The sequence below is a fragment of the Tachyglossus aculeatus genome, chromosome 4 (assembly GCF_015852505.1).
Source record: "Tachyglossus aculeatus isolate mTacAcu1 chromosome 4, mTacAcu1.pri, whole genome shotgun sequence".
Taxonomy (NCBI): domain Eukaryota; kingdom Metazoa; phylum Chordata; class Mammalia; order Monotremata; family Tachyglossidae; genus Tachyglossus; species Tachyglossus aculeatus.
Genome location: NC_052069.1, coordinates 36,451,471 through 36,467,780, shown reverse-complemented (window position 1 = coordinate 36,467,780; position 16,310 = coordinate 36,451,471). Strand labels below are relative to the sequence as shown.

Below are 16,310 nucleotides of genomic sequence, written 5' to 3'. Positions count from 1 at the left end.
TAAATATTGCCATAAGTGTAATTGATCCAAAAGAAAAAAATGGCACTAATATAAGCCTTTAAAATAGCAAAATTGCCTGAAAATAAGGCTAGGTTGAAAAACAGGCAGTTTCCCTGATCTAATTTAACTCCACCTGTGCTTTAAACATATTGAGACCATTGGGAATTGATCATTGTTCTAAATCTTGGTAGCTCGCTTTCGGCCCTTTTCCTTCACCATGTTAAAGACACCATTTCTCATGCCCTTGTAGGACTAGGGCTCTCATTTCTCCTGCTTCCTGAGACCTGCACTTGGGGTTAAGAGGAAGGGCAGGGGATAGGTAGCTTCATTATTCTATAGTTCCCAAGGACCTGGTATCCACTGCATTGCACCCAATAATAATAATAATAATAATGTTGGTATTTGTTAAGCGCTTACTATGTGCAAAGCACTGTTCTAAGCGCTGGGGTAGATACAAGGTAATCAGGTTGTCCCATGAGGGGCTCACAGTCTTCATCCGCATTTTACAGATGAGGGAACTGAGGCCCAGAGAAGTGAAGTGACTTGCCCAAAGTCACACAGCTGACAGTTGGCGGAGTGGGGATTCGAACCCACGACCTCTGACTCCAAAACCCGGGCTCTTTCCACTGAGCCACGCTGCTTCCCCAATGGGTGCTGAATATAATAATAACATGGGAACTTGTACTTCCCAAATGCTTAGTACAGTGCTCTGCACACAGTAAGCACTCAATAAATATGATTGATTAATAAAGATGGCATTTATTAATAAGCACTTACAATGTGCAAAGCACCGTTCTAAGCACTGGGGAGGTTACAAGGTGATCAGGTTGTCCCACGGGGGGCTCACAGTCTTAATCCCCATTTTACAGATGAGGGAACTGAGGCACAGAGAGGTTAAGTGGCTTGCCCAAAGTCACACAGCTGACAGTTGGCGGAGCTGGGATTTGAACCCATGACCCCTGACTTCAAAGCCTGTGCTCTTTCCACTGAGCCACACAGCACAGGTCTGAGAGTCAGATGGACCTGGGTGCTAATCCTGGCTTTGCTGCTTATCTGCTGTGCGACCTTAGGCAAGTCACTTCACTTCTCTGTAGCTCAGCTACCTCATCTGTAAAATGGGGATTAAGACTGTGAGCCTTATGTGGGATGGGGGCTGTGCCCAACCCAATTTGCTTGTATCCACCCAGAGTTTAGTACAGTGCCCGGTACACAGTAAGCACATAACACATACCACATTAAAAAAAACAAAACACAAAACCACTACTACTCCACTACTGCTAGAGCTGCCTGGCACACAGTAAGTACTTAACAAATACCACATTAAAAACAAACAAACCACAAAAACACTACTGCTCCACTACTGCTAGTAGTCTACTTCTACTCCACTACTGGCACACAGTAAGCACTTAACAAATACCACATTTAAAAAAACCACAAAAAAACTACTGCTCCACTACTGCTAGTACTCTACTACTACTCCACTAGAGAAGCAGCGTGGCTCAGTGGAAAGAGCCCGGGCTTTGGAGTCAGAGGTCATGGGTTCACAACCCGGCTCCGCCACTTGTCAGCTGTGTGACTTTGGGCAAGTCACTTCACTTCTCTGGGCCTCAGTTCCCTCATCTGTAAAATGGGGATTAAGACTGTGAACCTCCTGTGGGACAACCTGATCACCTTGTAACCTCCCCAGCACTTAGAACAGTGCTTGGCACATAGTAAGCACTTAATAAATGCAATCATTACTGCTACTACTACCAGTGGAAGGAAATGAGGGCAAGCAGGTGGTGGCTGTCACATGCCACTCCAGACTTTTTGTATTGCATCAGAGCTCAGAGCCTAAACAGCATAAAATCAGTCAGTCAATCAATGGTATTCATTGAGTGCTTACTGTGTGAAGAATATATAGCCCATTGTTGGGTAGGGACTGTCTCTATATGTTGCCAATTTGTACTTCCCAAGCACTTAGTACAGTGCTGTGCACACAGTAAGCACTCAATAAATACGATTGAATGAATGAATACAAATCAGTGGTATTTATTGAGCGCCAACTGTTTGCAGAGCACTGCAGTAAGCACTTGGGAGAGTACACAGTACATCAGAGTTGGTACACATGTTCCTGGCCCACAGTGTGCTTACAGTCTAGAGGGGGAAATGGACATTAATATAAATAATTTCTTTATAATGTCTATAAACCCTCTGATTTTGATTCTTTCAGTTTACAAAGAAGATGAGTGCTTCGGTTTCCTTTGTTTAAAACTGGTTTAAAATTTAGTCATTTCTGTGTATGACTAGCATCTGGTTGGAAGACTTGATTAGTCTTGGTGAAATTTTGTTTGAATAAGAGGGGTTCATAGTAAGAAGGTTGTCCTAGGAAGGTGAAAAAAGGACATTATTGTAATATGCTGTATCACGTATATCTCACTATATGCTTTTGAAAAGTGTATTCCTTGTGAACTGAGGTTTCACACCTTGAGAAGGATAGAGAATGGGCCTTGGAATCAGAAGGACCTGGGTTCTAATCCCTTCTCTGCCACAGGTCTGCTGTGTGATGTTGGGCAAACCACTTCACTTCTCTGTGTGCTCATTCATTTGTAAACTGGGGATAAGAGTTTGGGCCCCATGTGGGACAGAGACTGTGTCCCACCTTTAGAACTTGTATCTACCCCAACACTTAGAACAGTGCTGTGCATACAGTAAACGCTCAATAAATACGACTGAATGAATGAACAAACAGTAATCTGAAAGCCAAATCAAGTAAGATAGTTGCCTAGCAAACACTGGGATGAGTTATTCAGTCTCTGGCTCTTGTAAGTAATTGATTTTATGAAAATACTAATTTCAAGGATGAGGTTCACCAACTCTAATTGGGATTGCGATTTGCATGCTGTTCAATCAGTGGTATTTATTGAGTACTTACTGTGGGAGGGTACAGTACAAAAGTTGGTGGACACATTCCCTGCCTTCAAGGAGCTTCGGGTCTAGAGGGAGAAACAGACATTAAAATAAATTCTGGATATGTTCTCAAGTGCTGTGAGGATGAGGGTGGAGTGAATTCCACATTCTTAAATGAATCCAATGGTATTACCACATGCAGAGCACACTACTAAGTGCTTGGGAGAGTACAATACTACAGAGTTGTATTACAGGATACAGATCCAAGTGCAAGGATGAGGCAGAAGAGATAGGGAGTTGGGGAAATGAGGACTTAGGGTAAGGCCCCTTAGAGGAGAAGCAATTTTAGTAAGTTTTGAGGGCAGGGAGAGTGTTGGAGTTCCAGGCCAGAGGGAGGACCTGAGCAAAGTGTGCCAACTGGGTTGTAGTTAAAAATCAGCAAGGTAAGGTAAGAGTGGGAGAGCTGATCGAGTGCTTTTAAGCTGAAGGTAGGGAGTTTCTGTTAGATGCGGAGGGGGATGGCCAACCCCCGGAGGTTTTTGAGGAGGCGGGAGACATGGACTGAATGTTTATTTTGAAAAATGATCTGGGCAGCCGAATGAAGTACGGGACTGAAATGGGGACAGACAGGAGGCAGGGAGGTCGGCAAGGAGGCTGATGCAGTGGTCAAGGCAGGATAGGATAAGTGCTTGGATCAGCATAGTAGCAGTTTGGATGGAGAGGAAAGGATAATGTCAAGGTTGTGAGCTTGTGAGACAGGGGATAGTGGTGTTGTCTTCAGTGATGGGAGAGTTGGGGGAGGACAGGGGTGGAAAGATGAAGAGTTTTGTTTACTATTTGTTTTTTTACTTCACAAACAAACCTCATTTCTTCCTCTTTCTCCATAATACCTTATAAACCCTCCTGGTTGTGAGTTCAAGTTCACCAAAGAAATAATCAGAGCCCTTGGCAGTGTCAGGCAAGGAGAGGAGCTCCATAAATGTATTATATGCAGGGGTAAAGTCAAGATACAGTGTGTCAGTTCATAGTATAATCTTCATATCTGAAAGAGCGGATACACATTACTTGACATTTGTTTCCTCCTGACATCATTTTGAATTTACGTGGCCCCTCAGTGACTCTCCCCTTTTCTTCCTTTCCGTAACTTACTATAAACTATACGCTTGGTGGATGGATATGTTAGGCAAGGAATGTGTCTCCTAATTCTGTAGTATTGTACTCTCCCAAGCACTTAGTACAGTGCTTTGCACTTAGTAAGTGCTCAATAAATACCACTGATTGATTGAGAAACAGAGGCTGCCCCACACAGGATTCATGGTCTAAGAGGGAGGGAGAGCAGTTTATTCCCATTTTACAGGTGAGGAAACTGAGGCCCAGAGAGGTTAAATGACTTACCCAAGGTCATTCATGATGATGATGATGATCATCATCATCAATCATATTTATTGAGCGCTTACTATGTGCAGAGCACTGTACTAAGCGCTTGGGAAGTACAAATTGGCAACATATAGAGACAGTCCCTACCCAACAATGGGCTCACAGTCTAAAAGGGGGAGACAGAGAACAAAACCAAACATACTAACAAAATAAAATAAATAGAATAGATATGTACAAATAAAATAAATAAATAGAGTGGTATTTGTTAAGCGCTTACTATGTGGCAAGCACTGTTCTAAGCTCTGGAGTAGATACAAGGTAATCAGGTTGTCCCACGTGGGGCTCACAGTCTTAATCCTCATTTTACAGATGAAGTAACTGAGGCACAGAGAAGTAAAGTGACTTGCCCAAATTCACACAGCTGATACATGGAAGAGCAAGATTAGAACCCATGACCTCTGACTTCCAAGCCCGGCCTCTTTCCACTAAGCCACGCTGCTTCTCCGTATTCATTCATTTAGTTGTATTTCTTGAGTGCTTACCGTGTGCAGAGCACTGTACTAAGCACTTGGAAAGTACAATTCAGTAACAAATAGAGAAAATCCCTGCTCGCAACGGGCTCACAGTCTTAGCAGGCTGGGGGCAGATCTGTGATTAGAATCCGAGTCACCTGGCTTTCAGCCTCACGTCCTTTCCACCAAGTCACAATTACTCTAACTTCTTCTTCAGCTGGAAACTGTTGGTGATTAGGCTCTAAGAGTCTATAGTTTATGTAGCTTACCTTTTCTTTTTTTCTTGGAATTGGGGAAGGAATGTATTGATATTGTAATTTGGCACCTTCACATTGGTAACATTTCAAGGGATGCACTGTATAAAATGTGCTATTTCCCAATCATCATCATCAATGGTCATCATTGCCTTTTAGGCAGGCCACTGGGTAAAGGCTAGACTGTGAGCCCACTGTTGGGTAGGGACCGTCTCTATATGTTGCCAACTTGTACTTCCCAAGCGCTTAGTACAGTGCTCTGCACACAGTAAGCGCTCAACAAATACGATTGAATGAATGAATGAGTGGTACTGAGCGCTTACTGTGTACAGAGTACTGTACTAAGCCCTTGGGAGAGTAATAATAATATTCATTCATTCAATCTATAAAATGGGGGATTGAGATTGTGAGCCCCATGTGGGACAGGAATTGTGTCCAACCTGACTAGGTTATATCTACTACAATGCCTGGCATGTAAGTGCTTAACAAATGCCATTATTATTATTACACCTGTCTACGTGTTTTGTTTTGTTGTCTGTCTCCCCCTTCTAGACTGTGAGCCCGTTGTTAGGTAGGGACCGTCTCTATATGTTGCCGAATTGTTCTTCCCAAGCACTTAGTACAGTGCTCTGCACACAGTAAGCGCTCAATAAATACGATTGAATGAATGGATGAATCAATCGATCGTATTCAGAGCTTACTGTGTGCAGAGCAATGTACTAAGCACTTGGAAAGTACAATTTGGCAACAGTTAGAGACAGTCCCTACCCAACAACAGGCTCACAGTCTATAAGGGGGAGACACACAACAAACCAAAACAAGTATAATTATGGTATTTGTTAAGCGCTTACTACATTCCGAGCACTGTTCTAAGTGCTGGGGTAGATATAAGGTAATCGGGTTGTCCCACTTGGGGCTTACAGACTTAATCCCCATTTTACAGACGAGGTAACTAAAGTACAGAAAAGTTAGGTGACTTGCCCAAGGTCACACAGAAAACAAGTGGCGGAACCAGGATTAGAATCCATGTTGTCTGACTACCAAGCATGTGCTCTTTCCATTGAGCAATCCTGCTGCTGATTACATTCATCATTCAATCATATTTATTGAGCGCTTACTCTTTGCAGAGCACTGTACTGAGCACTTGGGAAGTACAAATTGGGAACATGTAGAGATGCTCCCTACCCAACAACAGGCTCACATTACATCTAGGAATGCTGGCCCACAGGTTTTTTCAAGTCTCCTATACTGACCATCACTCAATCAATAGTATTTATTGAGCCCTTACTGTGTGGAGAGCACTGTACTGAGTCCTTGGGAGAATCAGTCAATCAATCATATTTACTGAGCACTTACTGTGTGCAGAGCACTGTACTAAGCGCTTGGGAAGTACAAGTTGGCAACATATAGAGACAGTCCCTACCCAACAGTGGGCTCATAGTCTAGAAATACAATGCAACAGAGCTGGTGGACGTGTTCCCTGTCCCCAAGGAGCTTACAGTCTAGAGGGGGAAACATACATTAAAATAAATTATGGTTATGGGTAGAAGTACTGTGGGGTGAATATTAGGTACTTGAAGGGTATAATTCCAAGTGCCTAGGTGACATAGAAGGGAGAGAGAGGGGAAATGAATAGGAAAAGAGTACATTATTCAATCATAGCAAAGCAAAACTGATGTGCCTCCCCTCTGACTTCCAATATTCTGTGGACATGTCTGGATATTAAATGTGAAAAGAAGCTGGAACAATGATTGATAAGACAAAATTAGAATAATTTCAGTTGCAACTGATATCTCTCCAGTCTAATCTGTGCTTGAGAAATACTCTTCTTCACATAATTTCTAACTCTGATTCATTTGAAAAGCTCCTTGGAGTCACTGAGTAAGAATTTGTACCGTGATTCAAGAGCCACAATCTTAGCATCTGGTATTCATGCGTAGCTTCCACTGATTTATTTTGGAAGTTATAGGACTACTAGAAGTCAATGCCAAGCAAATACTGGAATCAGATTTGGTGCCTTCTGTCTAAACTGTGTTCTGATTGGGTAGTTCATGCTGATATTTTCCTCTTTCTTTGACATGTTAGCCTCTCCTCTCTTTGCTTGGCCCCAGTTCTCAGGTCATGGGTTCTAGTCCCGGTTCCACCACTTGTCAGCTGTGTGATTTTGGGCAAGCCACTTAACTTCTTTGGGCCTCAGTTACCTCATCTGTAAAATGGGGATTAAGACTGTGAGCCCCCCGTGGGACAACCTGGTCACCTTGTATCCTCCCCCCCGGTCCCCCCCAGCACTTAGAACAGTGCTCGGCACATAGTAAGCGCTTAACAAATGCCATCATCATTATTATTATTATCCTGACTATTGATTCGGGAAATAACAGAAGCTTAAAGTCCTTTGGAGAACTTGGCAGAAGCAAAATTGCTCTTCCTTTGTAGAGGGAACAGGGCATAGCCTAATAGAAAGAGCAGAGGCTTTGGAGTCACAGGACCTGGCTTTGACTCCCATCTCTTCCATTTACCTACTCTGGTCAAAACACTTAAAATCTTTATTCCTCAGCTTCTGCATTTTAACATGGGGAGTAAATCCTACTCCCTCCTACTTACTGTGAGCCCCATTTGGGGCTGGGACTGTGCCCAGCCTGAATATTTTGTTAATACAAAACTGTGTTAATACACAATTAACTGTGTTAATACACAGAACTTGGCACCTAATAAGGGCTTAACAAACACCATAAATTAAACAAGTCATATACAGCCTGGACCCAGCGGTGGGGCCTCAGACAAGACATGCCCACCATCAGTGCTTAGAATAGTGCTTTGCACATAGTAAGCGCTTAACAAATGGCATCATCATCATCGAGTGATCCCAGGCATCATGGCTGGTCAGTGTGCGATGGAACGAAATCCGCGTACCAGTATTTTCAGTGATATTTTAAACCACTGGATAGTAATAACTGCATCGCCTCCTTGAGAATAATCTAAAGGCAGTGTGGCCTTAGGTGAAAGCACACAGGATTGAGAATCAGCAGTCCTGGGGTTCAAACCCAGATCTGCTTTTGGCATTCTGTGTGATCTTGGGCAAAACAGTTCACCTTTCTGGGAAAAACAGCTAACCTTCAGGACCTGCTTCCTCCTAAGGTGAGGCTAAGATACCTGTTCTCTTTATCTCATAGACTGTATGTCCCATGTTGGGCAGGAATTGTGCCAAATCTGTTTATCTTGCATTTAGTGTAAAGCTTTGGCACATAATAAGTACTTCTTTATAATAGCACTTCTTACTTACACTATATATATACACATCCCAACCCCCTTTCCCCTAAACACACACACACATACATACTTAATTCTCTTGCGGCGAAGAGTGTTGTATTCTCATAATATTCCACTATTAAGGAAAATTCACATCCTAGCAGTAGCTGCTTCTGGCACCATGTGCATGTGTACACCTCTCCTTCTCTCTCTGTCCTTCTTTGTGTGTCTCTCTGTGTGTCTGCCTGTCTTTGTCAATGTCTTTCTTTCTCTCTCCCTCACTCACCCACAGATTCCCAGTGTCTTTTTTTTAAATGGCATTTATTAAGAGCTTACTATGTGCCAAGCACTGTTCTAAGCACTGGGGGGATACAAGGTAATCAGGTTGTCCCATGGGGAGCTCACAGTCTTAATCCCCATTTTACATAACTGAGGCCCAGAGAAGTTAAGTGACTTGCCCAAAGTCACACAGCGGACAAATGGTGGAGCGGGGATTAGAACCCATGACCTCTGACTCCAGAGCCCGTGCTCTTTCCACTGGGCCACGGTCTTCCAACACTCGGGTGGACACACTGATCCAAACAGGTTTGTTCTTTCAGTCAAACTTTCTTGAAACCCCTAACATTCTAAACAAAACTTGTCAGGGCAGAAGTGAGTGTATATATACAATCAAAGGCACATGGATAGGTCTAAACTTCTAATTTTTCTTTTTGCACCTCTCACTCCAGGTGGCTTCCTCTCTTTTTCTCACCAGGATTGAGTACTCTACCCATATTAATAGTAGGGCAGAAAAGATACCTGCTGGGTCATGATGTTGAGGTCTAACATGGGCATTCCGCTGCGGTCAGTTCAGCTGTAAATAATAATAACAATGATGGCATTTATTAAATGCTTACTATGTGCAAAGCACTGTTCTAAGCTCTGGGGAGGTTACAAGGTGATCAGGTTGTCCCACGGAGGGCTCACAGTCTTAATCCCCATTTTACAGATGAGGGAACTGAGGCCCAGAGAAGTTAAGTGACTTGCCCAAAGTCACACAGCTGACAGTTGGCAGAGCTGGGATTTGAACCCACGACCTCTGACTCCAAAGCCTGTGCTCTTTCCAGAGAGCCATGCTGCTTCCCGCTGAGTCTTAAGGGTAACAACAAAAACCTCTGCCGACCCTCCCCACCCCTGCCTGCCTCCTGCTTATTGTCTCCCCGACCCCAAAAGGGCGAGACAGGTGGGGAGGACCAGCAGGTGTCAATGGTGCTGTACAAACCACTATCACTAAAATCAATATTTTCCCACAGGTTCTTGGTCCAGTTGTCATAGGGCCCTGGCTCTTTTGCTGGGCTTGACGGGATACTCCCTCCCCTAAGCACTTCTTCTAGACTGAGCCCACTGTCCGGTAGGGACCGTCTCTATATGTTGCCAACTTGTACTTTCCAAGTGCTTAGTACAGTGCTCTGCACACAGTAAGCGCTCAGTACGATTGAATAAATAAGCAAATGGCCCCCTTGGCCCTTTTCCTCTGAACCCAAGAAATGTATCTGTTGGTAGACTGTTGGAGAAACTCTAGATTTTTTTTTTCAGTCCGTTGGCCAAATGACTTTTCCTACTTCTACTAACAGTTGTGGCATTTAAGTGCTTACTTTGTGCCAAGCACTGGAGATCAGAAGCAGCGTGGCTCAGTGGAAAGATCCCGGGCTTTGGAGTCAGAGGTCATGGGTTCGAATTCCGCTCCGCCAGTGGTCAGCTGGGTGACTTTGGGCAAGTCACTTAACTTCTCTGTGCCTGTTACCTCATCTGTAAAATGGGGATTAAGACTGTGAGCCCCCCGTGGGACAACTTGATCACTTTGTAACCTCCCCAGCGCTTAGAACAGTGCTTTGCACATAGTAAGTGCTTAATAAATGCCATTATTATTATTATTATTATCACGATCATTTATACGAGCACTTACTACCCGGTTTCTCCTCTGGCTCCTTCTACTGAGGCTAAAGAAGGGAGGTTTTGATCTAAATAGGAAGACTTAGCCTACCCTGTGGACCATGAAGCCTAGGCACGATATGAAGCTAAGCCAAGACTGCAAGGATTCCACCGGGCGAGACTTCAAAGCACTTTTTATCTCCAGTTAAGATATTTAAAGAGAAAGATCAGTAGCAACATGAAGAGAGTAAGACTAAGCTTAGAAACAGTGTGACCTATTGAATAGAGCATGGGCCCGGGAATCAGAAGGACCTGGCTTCTATTGCCGCTCTACCACTTGCCTGCTGTGTGACCTTGGAAAAGCCACTTCACTTCTCTGTGCCTCAGCTACCTCATCTGTAAAATGAGTGTTAAGACTGTGAACCCCATGGACATCATGGACTGTGTCCAACCTCATTAGCTTGTATCTACTCCAGTGCTTAGAACAGTGGCTGGCACATAGTAAGCGCTTAGAAAATGCCCTAAAAAAGCTTAGAGCACACACCAATATTTTATAAAATTCAAAAACCCAGGAAAGAAAGATACATCTTTAATAAAATCAATCAGTCAGTCAGTGCCATTTATTGAGCACCTTCTGTGTGCAGAGAACTGTACTCATCCCTTGGAGAGCGCAACAGAATTAGCATCTACAATTTGGCCTAGACTCCACCCTGCCTTTGGAGTAGGCAAAGAAAATGAGGCAGGGAGCTGAGAGTTGCTGTCAGAAGCAGAGAAGCAGCGCGGCTCAATGCAAAGAGCCCGGGTTTTGGAGTCAGAGGTCAGGGGTTCAAATCTCTGCTCCACCAATTGTCAGCTTTGTGACTTTGGGCAAATCACTTAACTTCTCTGGGCCTCAGTTACCTCATCTGTAAAATAGGGATTAAGATTGTGAGCCCCCTGTGGGACAACCTGATCACCTTGTAACCTCCCCAGCACTTACAACAGTGCTTGGCACATAGTAAGCGCTTAATAAATGCCATTATTATTATTAGAAGTGGAGGCAGGGGCCTCTACTTTGGCTCCACCAGACTCCCTCAATCCCATCTGATGTAAAGGATGCTACATCATAGTAGGGGCTACGTAGGCCATTATGCACCTACCTGGCTTATTCTCTGAGGTGATTCAACTTCTCAGGCAAGTAGCCAAGGAACTCGCCTTGGTTACTAAACTTCTTTTTGGGTATAAATCGATCTCTTTAGAAGCTTTCAAGCCACAAGGGGACTTCTATTAAATTTTCCCTGTAACGCTGTGACCTGGAAGCTGTTTTTGTCTGAGGATGTTAATGAGCGGCCACCATCAGCATCAGTGTTACAGCATCAAAGGTACGAGCCTCAATGCTTTCTGACTGGATGGATCTAGTTATTCTGTGGTGTTTGTGTTTTCAGAGTTGTTTTTAGGGTAAGAAACAGTTACTTTAAAAAGTTCATGGACAACACACTAGAGCATCTCAAGACTATAAGCTTGTTTGTGGGCAGGGAATGTCACTGTTTATTGTTCTACTTTCCTAAGTATCTAATACAGTAGTCTGCACACAATAAATACGATTGAATGAAGGAATAAATAGAGCACAAGAGAGGCCAAATGGTTTCCTTTTCAATAATAATAATAGCATTTGTTAAGCACTATGTGCAAAGCGTTGTTCTAAGCGCTGGGGTGGATACAAGATGATCAGGTTGTCCCACATGGGGCTCACAGTCTTAATCCCCATTTTACAGATGAGTTATCTGAGGCACAGAGAAGTTAAGTGACTCGCCCAAAGTCACACAGCTGACAAGCGGCAACTGTAACTCTTTGGGGGTATTCGGGGGCTACCGGTGGGTTATTTTTCAAATGCCGTAAAATCGTTTCCATTCCATAGTACTCCATGAACATACCCTTTCCAGAATGTCTCATCTTCTGCCATAAAGTCGTTTAGGTATGTGTTTCATGGTGGAGAAAATGAGAGCTGTGAGACCAGCTAAAGTCAGTCATCCCCTGCAGGTGAAAAGTAGTAAGAATCAAACAGTGCCTGGGGGTAAACAGACTGAGAGAGTCTGTGGGCAATGGATGAGAGAGGTAATTGCCTCTGGCCTCTGATTCTCAAGCTGCTTTCCCTACATACCGAGGAGCCTTGTGAGTGGAGGCATAAATAAGAATTAGAGGGATGGGTTTCTAGACCACCCTGTCTTGCTGAGGTGGAAGGGGAGACTTCATTGTTGACCTTTGAGAGGAATTACCAGTTTAGGAAGCTAGGATAGTCAGTCAACATGGACTAGCAAAAAAAAAAAGAAGTTTGGTAAGATTTTCCATTGTGCTCTAATGTGCCCTGCCTTTTCATCGGAGCCAAGAAGAGTTGTTGAGCCGAAAGAATTCTTCACTGAACTACGTATGAGTCACAAAAACTGAAAAGTCATCCTTTTGGCACCGAAACTCTGGCCATGAAATAGGGTCTTGCGGTTAAAGAAATCTTTTTATAGAAATTCTCAGAGAAACATCCCCATGATTCGTCCCTTAGCAATAATGGAATTATGGGCAGTGGAATAAAAAGGGCATTTAAAGACCTAGTGCTCAGGATGGTATGCTATGCTAAAATTTCCATGGGGCACCCTTAATTGTCCATTTAAGAGTCCAAATAACTTTTATGTCAACAAAGACATTTCACATTGTGATGTCATAGATTTTTTTTTTTGAATATGAAAGTCCATTCTTTATATGGGCAGTAAGGTCACTTTACACTTGTTCCTTTTTCCTTCCTGTGCTGTAGTGAGCTGGCCCTTCTCTATTTTTTCTCATTTTCACAACTCCTGTCTTGACTGATTTTTACGTGTGCGAACACTTCATTATTTTGGTTAGCTTGTTGTCCTTTGCCATACTTCTTCCCCATCCCTCAGCATTCATTTGTTGCCTTCTTCCTTTTAGCTTGGCCTAGTGGAAAGAGCATGGGCTTATGAGTCAGACAGCCTGTATTCTAATCAATCAATCAATCAATTGTATTTATTGAGCGCTTACTGTGTGCAGAGCACTGTACTAAGCGCTTGGGAAGTACAAGTTGGCAACATATAGAGACAGTCCCTACCCAACAGTGGGCTCACAGTCTAAAAAGGGGAGACAGAGAACAAAACCAAGCATACTAACAAAATAAAATAAATAGAATAGATATGTACAAGTAAAATAAATAAATAAATAGAGTAATAAATATGTACAAACATATATACATATATACAGGTGCTGTGGGGAAGGGAAGGAGGTAAGATGGGGGGGATGGACAGGGGGACGAGGGGGAGAGGAAGGAAGAGGCTCAGTCTGGGAAGGCCTCCCGGAGGAGGTGAGCTCTCAGTAGGGCCTTGAAGGGAGGAAGAGAGCTACCTTGGCGGATGGGCAGAGGGAGGGCATTCCAGGCCCGAGGGATGACGTGGGCCGGGGGTCGATGGCGGGACAGGTGAGAACGAGGCACGGTGAGGAGATTAGCGGCAGAGGAGCGGAGGGTGCGGGGTGACAAGTCACTTCTCAGTGCCTCAGTTTGCTAATCTGTAAAATGGGGATTCAATGCCTGTTCTCCCTCCCATTATAATAATAATAATGATTGCATTTATTAAGTGCTTACTATGTGCAAAGCACTGTTCTAAGCACTGGGGGGATTACAAGGTGATCAGGTTGTCCCACGTGGGGCTCACAGTCTTCATCCCCATTTTACAGATGAGGGAACTGAGGCCCAGAGAAGTGAAGTGACTTGCCCAAAGTCATACAGCTGATAAGTGGCGGAGCTGGGATTTGAACTCATGACCTCTGACTCCAGAGCCCATGCTCTTTCCACTGAACCACGCTGCTTACTTACGAAGCCCTTAATAAATACCAAGGTTATCAGTGTTTTGGCCTTAAAAGAGGAAATCACAATCCTTCACTCAAAGAGTGACAGGTTCAATAGACAAAGCAGAAGCAGTGGATGTAATCAATCAATCAATCATGTTCATTTAATAATGAATTAAATTAAATTAAATTATGATTGTGAGCCCTATGTGGGATGGGTACTGTGTCCTACCTGATGATCTTGTATCTACCTCAGCATTCACAATACAGTGATTGGTAATAATAATAATGATGGTTTCTGTTAAGCGCTTACTATGTGCCAAGCACTGTTCTAAGCACTGGGGTAGATACAAGCAGCACTAGAGAAGCAGCGTGGCTCAGTGGAAAGAGCACGGGCTTTGGAGTCAGAGGTCATGGGTTCAAATTCCGGCTCCGCCAATTGTCAGCTGGGTGACTTTGGGCAAGTCACTTAACTTCTCTGTGCCTCTGTTACCTCATCTGTAAAATGGGGATTAAGACTGTGAGCCCCCCGTGGGACAACCTGATCACCTTGTAACCTCACCAGCGCTTAGTACAGTGCTCTGCACATAGTAAGCGCTCAATAAATACGATTGATGATGAATAAATGCCATCATTATTATTATACAAGGTAATCAGGTTGTCCCACATGAGGCTCACAGTCTTCATCCTCATTTGACAGATGAGGGAACTGAGGCCCAGAGAAGTTAAGTGACTTGCCCAAAATCACACAGCTGACAAGTGGTGGAGGCGGGATCAGAACCCACGATCTCTTAGTCCTAAGCCCGGGCTCTTTCCACTAAGCCACTTAACAAATACTGCAATTATTGTTAATGTTAATAATTATCATAATAGTGGGATTTGGTAAGTGCATAGTATGTGGCAAGCACCAAGTGCAGGGGGGTGGTACAAAATAATGAGGTCAGACACGGTCCCTGTGCAACGAGGAGCTCATGGTCTAAGAGGGAGGGAGTACAAGCACCCCCATTTTACAGAGGAGGAAACTGAGACACAGAAGTTACGTGACTTGTCCAAGGTCACCCATTAATCCTCTGGTTCCCTGGCCCATGATCTGTCCATTAGGTCAAGCTGTTTCTGGTAATGCTATTAACAGAAGCAGTGCAGCTCAGTGGAAAGAGCACAGGCTTGGGAGTCAGAGGGCATGGGTTCTAATCCTGACTCGTCACTTGTCAGTTGGGTGACTTTGGGCAAGTCACTTCACTTCTCTGTGCCTTAGTTCCCTCATCTGTAAAATGGGGACTAAGACTGTGAGCCCCATGTGAGACAACCTGGATTACCTTGTATCCCCCCAGCGCTTAGAACAGTGTTTGGCACAGTAAACACTTAACAAATACCAACATTATTATTATTATTGTTATTATTACTATCATTATTATTAGCTCTCTGACTTTTCCCTATGGACTTTGCTCCCTGTTCCTTAGCAAGCTAGGAGCAGTGACAGTGGGCTGCTTCCCCCTTGATTACTTTTCCTTTTTGTGATTTTTTTTCTTTCGTAGCTGTTCCAGAGTCTTCCTCTTTAGTCCTCCTTGTCATCGTCTTTCTTTGTGGCTCCACCAATTGTCAGCTGGGTGACTTTGGGCAAGTCACTTCACTTCTCTGTGCCTCAGTTCCCTCATCTGTAAAATGGGGATTAAGACTGTGAGCCCCATGTGAGACAACCTTGATTACCTTGTATCCCCCCAGCGCTTAGAACAGTGTTTGGCACAGTAAGCGCTTAACAAATACCAACATTATTATTATTATTGTTATTATTACTATCATTAGTATTAGCTCTCTCACTTTTCCCTATGGACTTTGCTCCCTGTTCCTTAGCAAGCTAGGAGCAGTGACAGTGGGCTGCTTCCCCCTTGATTACTTTTCCTTTTCGTGATTTTTTTTCTTTCGTAGCTGTTCCAGAGTCTTCCTCTTTAGTCCTCCTCGTCGTCGTCTTTCTTTGTGGCTCCACCAATTGTCAGCTGTGTGACTTTGGGCAAGTCACTTAACTTCTCTGTGCCTCAGTTACCTCATCTGTAAAATGGGAATTAAGACTGTGAGCCCCCTGTGGGACAACCTGATCACCTTGTTACCTCCCCAGCGCTTAGAACAGTGCTTTGCACTTAGTAAGCGCTTAGCAAATGCCATCATTATTATTATTATTATTAAAATGGACTCCTTTATTGCTCATGTCCTTGCTCCATTTCCTTCCTCTAAACTGGTAATATCAGTCAGTCAGTTGTATTTATTGACAGCTTACTATTCAATTGCATTTATTGAGCGC

The 16,310-nt window shown here is 43.8% G+C and overlaps 1 protein-coding gene across 3 annotated transcripts in view; it reads left to right on the top strand.

Annotated features, from left to right (window-relative positions):
* Nucleotides 1–16,310, top strand: part of TTLL7 (tubulin tyrosine ligase like 7) — a 190,764-nt gene that overhangs the window by 32,956 nt on the left and 141,498 nt on the right. The window contains exon 1 of one of the 3 annotated variants that reach the window (XM_038745499.1): nucleotides 11,425–11,550. The exons of the other annotated variants lie outside the window; for them this stretch is intronic. The gene's annotated coding sequence lies outside the window, so the exon portion shown is untranslated. Of the gene's footprint in view, nucleotides 1–11,424; nucleotides 11,551–16,310 lie in introns of those variants that run through there. 3 annotated transcript variants of the gene reach the window in all.